General features: G+C 34.5%; 1 long non-coding RNA gene across 1 annotated transcript; it reads left to right on the top strand.

Annotated features, from left to right (window-relative positions):
* The first annotated feature begins 1,019 nt into the window (after positions 1 to 1,019).
* Positions 1,020 to 9,445, top strand: LOC107805097 (uncharacterized). The gene is made up of 3 exons (XR_012705116.1): positions 1,020 to 1,157; positions 3,002 to 3,234; positions 9,226 to 9,445. It is a non-coding gene; the product is annotated as an uncharacterized LOC107805097 (long non-coding RNA).
* Positions 9,446 to 10,647: the final 1,202 nt, after the last annotated feature.

Genomic DNA, 10,647 nt, shown 5'->3' with positions numbered 1-10,647 from the left:
ATAAATAATTATGAAAATGTTTAGTAATAGCAAAGAGAAAGAGAGAAAGAAAAGTGATTGACAAAAGTCATTTACTAATGTATCGACAAACATAAAGTGTAATTTTTTTTTTACTTTTTATCATTTGAAAATAGAACTTTTGTGGATAAAAAGATAGTTGTAATTAAATATTTAAATTATGGTATGAGCTAATATAAAAATTTGAATCCTCAAATAATAAATTATTTATTTTAATGTTTTAAAAAGATAATTAACTATTTGAATTAACTCTTTTTTCCCGTATTTGAATTAACTAATTGGCAAAATAATCCAATTTCATTATTTTTCAAGTTCATCATATAGGTAAAATTATTTTTCAAGTTTTATAAATTATTTTTCGTAAAAAGACCATCGAGGATAAAAGAAATAAAAAAAATTAAACTAAATTAAATTAAATTAATTATAATATTAAGAATTAAATTTGCTAAAACGCAAACTTGAAGAAATGAGGATAAAATGGTAGAAGCAAAATATATTTAATAAAGAGATTTCAAGTGGGACACAATTTAACATATTTGTATCTCATATTATAAGGTAAATATGATTACAAAATAATATGCAACCAATTTAATTAAATTCATCATCTTTGTATATTTAGAAGATATTGAATTTAACTACTATGTCACTGAGATAATATCTACTTTTATTATTTAAATAAATATTTTATTTTATTTTAACGTTAATATATATATTTTTAATTGATATATACGTATACTAAAAGTCTAAAACTAATAGTTTATACAAAAGAGGCCCAAGTCCAGTGTGGTTGCACATCTCTTTGATTAGATTGACCATTTATCTAATTTCTCAATTTTTGGCATTTAAAATTTAAAAGAAACATTAATTCAAAAAAAGAAAAGAACTTCAAAAGTCGCCTCCCCTTCCCAAAAGTCACACCCTTCGTGCAAGTAATCTACCGTCTCTTTCCCTTCTTTCTCCCAATCTAATTGGTTACATACTTTCTATATTGATCCGACGGACCCATTTCCGTGACCCAACCCATTAATTTTCTTCAGGCCATTTGATTTTGAGCTCTCTCTTATACCACTCTGCCGCCCTTTCGAATCATCTTTTTGACGGTTCGGAGTCGCAGTATTTCGGGTCCCTTTGATTGCAACGTAATTTCCTTTCTCTTCTTTCTTCATGATTCATGTACAATGTTCAGTTTTCTATCTATTTGAAATTAAGATCTACTAGTTCTTTATTAGTATGCATGTAATATTATAATGATTAATTAATTAATTGACAGTTGATGCATTTCCCTACCCACACAGATGAATGATGTGAATTCGTTAATTGAAAACTATTGCTTATTAATAAGTATTCCAAAATTTATGTCCTACAGTTGCAAAAACACACGACGTATTTCTTTCTCTTTCCGGTTTGCGACATTCATTAGTATATAGTAGTAATAATAATGGTTAATGGATTATATTTATTTGTTGATGTTGTGCTTTCGGGTAACTAGGTTTACAATTGAAAATTGTTGATGAAGATGAACTATCAATAAGAGAATTTCAATATTGCTGGTTCTGTTAGCCTTGAACGATCCAAAAATAGTGAACCCCTTCCAATTGGTAAATGTAAAGTAATATCTTTTACTTCCGAGCTTTCGCTTTAATTAATTCATAACTGATGTTATTCAGAATTGATATATTGTTGTGTTTACCTGATAACTGCTGTAATGAATGGAAAGAATTTACGTAAAATAAAGACCTATTATGTCTCATTGGTGTATAAGTAGCTACCAGGATCTCTGCTTAAGTGCTTAAATTGCAAGAAGCAATTCTTCTTTTTGGCTTGTTTATAAGGAAGGTTTAATCTTTTGCTTTCTTTAGCGTTCATATGATTGTACTTATATATTTATTAATATTCTTACCTGCTTTAGTACAATCCTGCGTGTAAAATTATTCATATTGAAATTATTTTTTTAATGTTAATACAATTTTGCGCAAGTTACACCATCTGCTTTTGATTCTACTATTTAAAAGTTAGACGATCTTCAGCTTGATTGCTCAATGACTTTATTTTCAAACAATCAGAACAAAGAACTCTTGAAGTGTAAAGTAATCCCTGGACATTTTGACAAGCTATTCAGAGTTTCATTTTCTCGATCACTCTGATCAGTTTTTCTGATAGTTTTTTCTCCCTTGACCCTTGCAAGCCCTTCCTTTCATTTATGTAAGAATAGTGATTCCTACGAGTCTGAAGCCTTGACTCGGGAAAAAGTTCACTACTCCATCTCCAAATGGATTGGTCGCATCCTTTTTGTTTCTACAATAAAGTTAAGCTTTTTGTCTCCTTTATACTAATTTGATTGCTTTCATAAAGTTTAAGATATTTTTTGTTATATTAGCAGATTAGTGATGGACATGTCTTTCTTTTAGGGTTGTCTAAATAAATTAAGGCAAATTTGTTAATTATTTGAGAGTTTCTTGTCCTTAGATATCTGATTTTGTTATCCCTTTACAATATCCCTCCTAAAATTAGTTTAAGACAGATTTTCCCATATCAAATCTTATAATCTAGCTAAGGCTAATAATTTTTTTTCCTGAACAAATTTTTAGCCACTAACTTTTACAGGGGAAAGTTGGAGTTTGATTAGGTTTTGAGTATTGTTGAGATTGCTTTGATAGATAAAAGATCATTTTATTACCATTACATCACCATTAAGAGTGTGCCTAAATCTTACTAGGGATGTGTAGCATTGACTTCAAATTTATAGAAGCACAAAAAAACTATAATACACATAATTTTCCCAACATATGCAGAACCTATAAAATTTGGTATACTTTGTTTTCCAGTAGTAAAAGTCCACAGAAATTAGGATTGGGACTCAATCTAACATTACAAAAAGGATTTGGTGATATCAATTGAAACTGCTGTGTATGTGCATTTTGTGCTTACAACGAATCTCAAGAAAGCTATCATATGTCAAGGATTTTTGTCTGGACATTGACAGGACATTTAGCAGCTCCAGACAATCACTCCGTTGCCAATCCTGGTGAATGGTGTACTTGCGGCTGAGGGTGGTATTCTCTTTTATTATTCAGTCCTATAGTCGGGTATTAGTGGTGAAACAACTTTTCAACCTCGGATCAGCAGCTATGCTTGCTATTCAGACTGGGACAACTGGTATCATTGTGTGCTCACTAACTCGATTTTGTGCCTCTGAAAATCATGGCTCTTGAAGAGGTATGTAACTTGCTTCTAACTTAGTACTTATTCTTTTTGTCTCATGTTACCTAATTTTGGTGTTCATGTAATTCCATTTTTTAGAGGGTGCGGACTAAATTATTTTTGCTTAGGTAATTAGGAATAAGAATGAATTGACATGGATATTATTATATACTCAATTTTTCTCTGAATATTTTATTCTGAGCTTGATATAAATCTTCTTATAGAAGTGTTCTTTAGAAGTTTTGTTAGGATGAAACTTAGTTCAAATTTTTATTTCATATTGTTAACTTTCTGTGAGTCATAACTAAATTTGAGATGTTTCCATAGTCTTCTTTATTTTTGTTACCTGAATGATGAAAGTAGTGAGCAACTTCAAAGTTTAAGCATTAAATATGGCAAATAGTATGTTGACTTTGGGAATGTTGACTGCGACTGTGGCTTTTTGCAATGATTAGGTGACTTTTTTGGTCTAAGTATCTTGGATGATCGTTCATTTTTGGATATTATAATTATATATTGACTTCTAATTCAAGTTATTATTTTCTATTTTGCTTCTTCGATAAATTTTCTGAATTCAGAACTTCCGTCATTTTTATCCAGATGATTGGTCATAGACAATATTTTGCAGCGGGCAAAATATGAATTTTCCCTTTGGTGCTCGTAATTTCTTGCTTGATGGTCATTATGAAAGCATAGTATTTTTGTAACAACTATTGAGATTAGCTCGAAACTGGAAAAATCAAGCTCATGCAAGACCTCCAATGGAGGTTCTCGAGAGTTCTAAGAGAGCAGAGAGAGAGAGAGAGTAAAGAATAGAATGTGAAATGATATTCTGCTTAATTGCAAAGTGTGTATATATGTACATGTACACGTATGACAGCTAATACAACTAGACTAATTGTATAACTACTGTATAACTACTACAACTAATAGTGTATAGTTACATGCTGACTCAGCACATAGCCAATATCTAACAATAACTAAAACTAACTAAACATATTTCAATACCCCCCCCCCCCAAGTTGGATGGGAGGATCTCACAGCCAACTTGCCAAGGACAACAACATGTTTAACTCCTGTGAGGGCTTTAGTAAGGATATCATCCAACTGATCATTAGTTGCTACATGATGGAGAGAAATCAGACCTTCCTGGAGTTTAGTCCTGACAAAATGGCAATCCACTTCAATATGTTTGGTCCGCTCATGGAACACAGGATTGTGAGCAATGTGGATGGCAGATTGGCTATCACAGAAGACAACAATAGGACTGGACTGTGGGATAGTAAGTTCCTCAAACAACTTGTTCAGCCACACTAGTTCTCCAACAACTTTTCTAAGAGACCTGTATTCAACTTCAGCTGATGACAAGAAAATGGTCTCTTGTTTCTTGGATTTCCAGTTAATAGGACTATCTCCTACTAGAACAATGTAGCCAGTAACATATCTTCTGGAATCAGGACATGCTGCCCAATAAGAATCACAATAAGCAGATATGGAGCAATCAACACTATTGGAGAAAAATATCCCTAGTGTGGGATCCTTCATGAGATATCTGAGAAGGTGGAAAGATGCAGTCAAGTGTGTGTCTCTAGGTACTTGCATGAATTGACTGAGGAGCTGCACGTTGTATGCTATATCAAGTCTGGTGTTTGTCAGGAAGTTCAGCTTGCCTACTAGTTTTCTGTAATATATGGGATCTGGCAGCAGAGTCCCTTTATTGGCCTTTAATTTCAGAGTAGGATCAAGGGGAGAAGATAAGCTGCTGTATGCAAAGCAGTCATATTCCTTTAACAGGTCTAAGGCAATCTTTCTTTGAGAGATGAGAACTCCATCTGGTTTGTAAAGAACTTCTAAGCCTAAGAAGTAGTGAAGTCTCCCTAAGTCTTTGATTCTGAATTGTCTATTAAGAAAAGCCTTCAAGTTGGCTATCTCTACTGAATCAGTACCAGCGATGATAACATCATCAACATACACTGCTACAAAGACAGTGGAGAATGAGGTCCTTTTAGAAGACAATGAATAGTGATTCTCAGAGTGTTTGTACCCCATTGATGACAAGGCCTCAGTTAGCTTAGCGTACCACTGCCTGCTTGCTTGTTTCAGTTCATACACAGATTTGTTTAGTTTGCAAACCATCTTATGTGAGCTAGACTGGTCAATCAAAAGACCTGGTGGCACCTCCACATATGCTTCCTCATACAAGTCACCATGAAGGAACACATTGTTCACATCAAGTTGGAATATGTCCCAGCCTTTCTTCACTGCAACAGTAATCAAGGCTCTAACTGTTGTCATCTTGACAACAGGAGAAAATGTCTCTTTGTAATCAATCCCTGCTTGTTGAGTATAGCCTTTTACTACTAGTCTAGCCTTAAATCTTTCAATGCTTCCATCTGCCTTATGCTTAACTTTGTAGACCCACTTGCAGCCTATTGCCTGCTTTCCAACAGGTAGGTGAACTAAATCCCAAGTATGATTGGCATGAAGAGCTTCAAATTCTTGTGTCATGACTGCCTGCCATGCAGGATTAAATGCTGCCTCTTCATATGTGGATGACTCAATATCATGGCAAACGCTTGTCACTAAGTGCTGACTTTTAGAACATAAAGCATCAGTGCTGATGTGATTATGATTGGAGAATAGTGCATTTAAAGAAGGTGAGCATTGAGAAGTAGTAGGTTGGGATCTATTAGGAAGGGTGTAGATATAGTCTTTGAGGTGGCTAGGGGTTTTGTGTGTTCTGTTGGACTTTCTGATTGTAGTTATTTCTGATTGATTAGATGTGGGTGAACTAAGGTCAGCAGCCTCATAAGAAGATGCAGGAACAGGGCTATAAGAGGATGAGTTATTAGATTGTGTTGAAGTGTCATTAACAGGAGAGAATTCAGGGTGTTGGTGCAAACCTGGAGATGTGATATCTACAACACCTTGAACATCAGGAAGTGCATTTTCACTTTCAATACAAGCAGGAAATGTGACTGATTTGAAAATACTGTATGGGGAAACATTCTTGGAACTCAAAGCAAAAGAAAAAATGTTTTCATGAAATATGACATCTCTAGAGATGTGTATCTACCCAGTGGCTAGGCTTAGCACTTTGTAACCTTTTGTCCCAAAAGGATATCCTATTAAGACATGAGGAGCTGTTCCGGGCTCAAATTTATCCCTATGTACCTTAGGTGTAGTAGGGTAACAAAGACAACCAAAGCTCCTCAAGTGAGAATAATTGAGTTTCTTATGGTACAAAAGCTCAAAAGGGCATTTGTTGTTTAGGTAGTGGTAGGCAATCTTTTAATTTGGTAGGTGGCTGTCAAAATGCATTCTCCCCAATATCTAGTTGGTAATTTGGATTGAAACATAAGTGCCCTAGCAGTTTCTAGGAGATACTTGTGTTTTCTTTCCACCACCCCATTTTGTTGTAGTATGTAGGGGCAAGTTTTCTGATGAATGATGCCTTTGGATTGGTAGAATGCGGTAGCTTCATGACTGGTAAACTCCAGCCCATTATCAGATCTGATGGTCTTAACAGAGGTGTTAAATTGATTTTCAATCATGGTTGTAAAGGCCTCGAGGGTTTGAAGAGCATTGCTCTTACAGCTTAATAAATGTGTCCAAGTGGATCTACTGAAATCATCTACTAGTGTGAGGAAATACTTATAATTGTCATGAGTATTGACATGGTAGGGACCCCATATGTCAATATGTATCAACTCAAATATTTGGGTAGAGGTACTAGTTCTTTGTGGGAATGGAAGTCTGGCTTGTCTAGCCATATGGAAAATCGAACAGATAAATGGTTGTCTGGGTTAGTGTTATCAAAGGCGAAAAGCGCAAAAAAGCTCTAAGGTCCGTTGGGACTTTAAGCGCAAAACGCAAATAAAGTGTGAGCTTTAATGAAAAAAGGCGCAACTGGAGAAAAAATAAAAATATGTATATGTAGTACAAGACTAATAATTATAAGCATGAATAACAAATATACGGACAAAGAAATTAGAAAAAGATTACGATAAAGTGAAATATCAATTGTTTAATGCCGCCTTTTCATGATTACACTCATTGGCAAGGAATAGTATGCCTTAGAGCCTTGATGTGATACTAAAGCGCCCACAAAGTGAGGCGAAGCGCTCAACATGTTTTGAGCCTTGCTTCAGGGCTTAAGTGCGCTTTAAGCGTGCCTTTGACAACTCTGGTCTGGGTGAGAAAAGTACAGGTATGGAGGACATTCCTCTCATTTTGACAAAGGGAACATGACCTAGCCTATTGTGCCACAAGAGATTCACATCATACTTATCAAACTCAACTGAAGACTCATTCTTATTATTTTGAGTGGATGTATTTACATTTGATGAATGATGATAAGAATGACTAGGACTTCTGAAGCCTTCACTATTTACACTAGTGGAGGAAAAATAGTTGCAACAAGAACCTGATACATCAGAATTTGAGAAAGTGCTTTTACCCTTTAAGCACCTGGAACACAGATAGTATAGTCCCTCCCTGCTACTACCAATCACCTGAGGCCTCTTCACTGAAGGGGCCTGTAATAGACACAGTGCATTAATAAAGAGCACAATACATTTAAGATGCATTGCAAGAGAGTGGACGTAGATTATATTGTATTTGAAAGAAGGAACATAGAGGACTTTGTGTAGGATGATTTCAGGATTGAGTATTACATCTCCAAATTCAAGTACTTTCACCCTATATCCATTTGGTAGGCTAATCAATAAAGGATATGGTAGAGTGGTGATATTGCTAAGTATTGTCTTATTAAAAGTTATATGGTTAGATGCTCCTGAGTCTATGATCCAAAGGTCAGACTTTGATTCAAAGCATTTGCATGATGGTTTGTCAAAATCAATAGAAGAGGTGCAATCTACAATACTTGCAAAATTGACAACAACATTAGTAATGTTGGCATTGCTGGAGGGTCGTCCTGTGTTGCATGTCTGAAAGTGCTGCAACAGACTCATTATCTGCCCATACTGCTCTCTTGTTACGTTGACGTTTTGATTCTCATCATGTGTAACTGAATCATCTTCCTTCTCATGAAGTAAATCAACTGGAACTCCATGTACATTTGCCACAGCTCCTTTTCCTCTGATGAACTTGTGACCCTGAGTCTGATTTGAGCTGTTATTCTGATTGAACTGTTGAGCATTGGCCCGATTAAAATTCTGATTGTTGTATGAGTTGCCTTGGGGATACCCATGTAACTTGTAACATTTCTCCTTTGTGTGACCCGGTTTCTTGCAATAGTCACAAAATGGGCGACCTCTGTTGTTTGCAGTGTAGTGTGTTTTGAAGTTCCTAGCTCCGAATAGATTTTGATATTGTGTAGATGTGGCATTCACATATAGTGAAGTAGACTCGAGATTCAGTTGATTACTTGGCCTGAATTCCCTTTGTTTCTCTTATTGTATTAGGTGAGAGAAAGCCTGTGCCAAAGACGGTAGAGGTTTCACCATCAAAATGCTTCCTCGCACTATTGTATAGACCTCATTTAAGCCCATCAAAAATTGGACGAGTTGTCGATCCTGTTCTGCTTTATGCATCGTTTCCTTTGATCTACACGTGCAAACACAGCTGCACTGAGACTTAGCACTCGGTGTGTTTAATTCTTGCCACAGTCTCTTCATTCGTGTATAGTAGGCAGTGATGACTAATGAGCCCTGAACAAGATCGTTGATCTCCTTTTGGATTTGAAAAAACTTCGCTCCATTTGTTTGATCATATCGATCTTCCAGCTCCCTCCATAGCTCGACTGAGTCATTAACATACTCAACACTGTTAGAAGTCTCTTTTGCGAGGGAATTGGGAATCCAGGAGGTTACCATATTGTCGCATCTCTCCCATTGGCAAAATTGAGGTGAATTAAGGCTAGGTTTCCTACATTCCCCATTTATGAACCCTTATTTATTTTTGACCGATAGAGCTCGTAACACATTTCTTGTCCAAGACTTATATCCAATTCCACGAATGGAACTGACACTAGCATTACTCCAGGACTGTCCGAAGGATGAATGTACAGAGGACTGCTCGCATCGATGACCGGCTGGTTATTTCTGGTCGTATTGGGCGTTGTTTCTTCGCTTTGATTGATGGCCATTTAAGAAGCTCTAATCGATGAAATTAACAATTTCTTTTTACAATACTAGCTTAGGACTCTTTTTACAATACTAGCTTGGGACACCTATCTCCAGAGGAGGTTCATGTCCTCCCTTCGGTTCGTTTAGGACTCTATTTTTCTCTTCCCAAAATCACATCAATATTTCATATCTATGTATGTTTATTTATCAAATTTGGCCAACTTCCTACTACCAAATGTGGGGTATGACAAGTCCACCACAACCACAAGCACCGGTGGACCTTTAGGCACGTTTGCTTACATATATAGTACGACATCTTTGTCTGTCTTTTAAAGTTTTTGTACTGAGAATTTTACACGTCTAATCCCTTTCCAAAAAGTATTTAAAAAAAGAAGATTAATTTTAATTTAATTCACAAATAACAATTTCTTTTACAATATTAGCATATTATAAAAGTTAGGCACATCATTGATGAGCGAACAGAAGACATAAATTATGGGATCTAAAAATCACAATTAAATAGTAGTAGCTAATTTCTCTCACGTGGAGCCTTCGATATTAAAATTGAATCTACAATAAAACTTTTCAACTGAGTTTTTCTTTTCAATTTTTTCCTCTTCTCGACATTTATTTCTTTCTCTCTCCCACACAACATGTATTATTCGAAGTATATTACTAGCAAATACCTTATCAGAAAAAAATCTAAAATTTTAATATGCCATTAATATGAAATATATCAAATAAACTTATTATATAGACATAATGTATACAAATATATATGTTATATTAGTGAAAAATATAAATGGTATATTGATGATATATATTTAAATATAAATATGAGTATAAGCAACATATGTATGTATACATGAATTTTCTTAGAAAATACATGATTTATAATGTATATATATCTTAAATATACATTATATTTTTCATAAAATATATGTATTTTATTACTTTCAGAATATACGATGTATAATTTCACTAGAGTTATGCTATATAAATAGCCCATGTATTTTTTTTACTGGTAAAAATATTCAATGTATTGAAAGTAGAAAATTTGTTATGGCAAGTTCTCAACATAAAAATAGGAAAATATATTACGTTGTGGAATGAATTAGTTTCTAACCATTTAAATGTTTTAGGTAATGGATTGGTTTCAAGAGAAGATATAGGAAAAAATATTAAAAAGTATTAGGAGTATATTTAGTAGTAGCTTGATTGTCGCTCGAAATTTATTATTATCATATCTGAATTTATTGGAACCTGCTATATATAAAAATATTTTACTGTCATACTTGTTAATCATTATTGCCTTACTTGTTAATAAAAATATATATAT

The sequence above is a fragment of the Nicotiana tabacum genome, chromosome 22, assembly GCF_000715075.1.
Source record: "Nicotiana tabacum cultivar K326 chromosome 22, ASM71507v2, whole genome shotgun sequence".
In the NCBI taxonomy this organism is placed as follows: domain Eukaryota; kingdom Viridiplantae; phylum Streptophyta; class Magnoliopsida; order Solanales; family Solanaceae; genus Nicotiana; species Nicotiana tabacum.
This window is presented reverse-complemented; position numbering and strand designations above follow the sequence as displayed.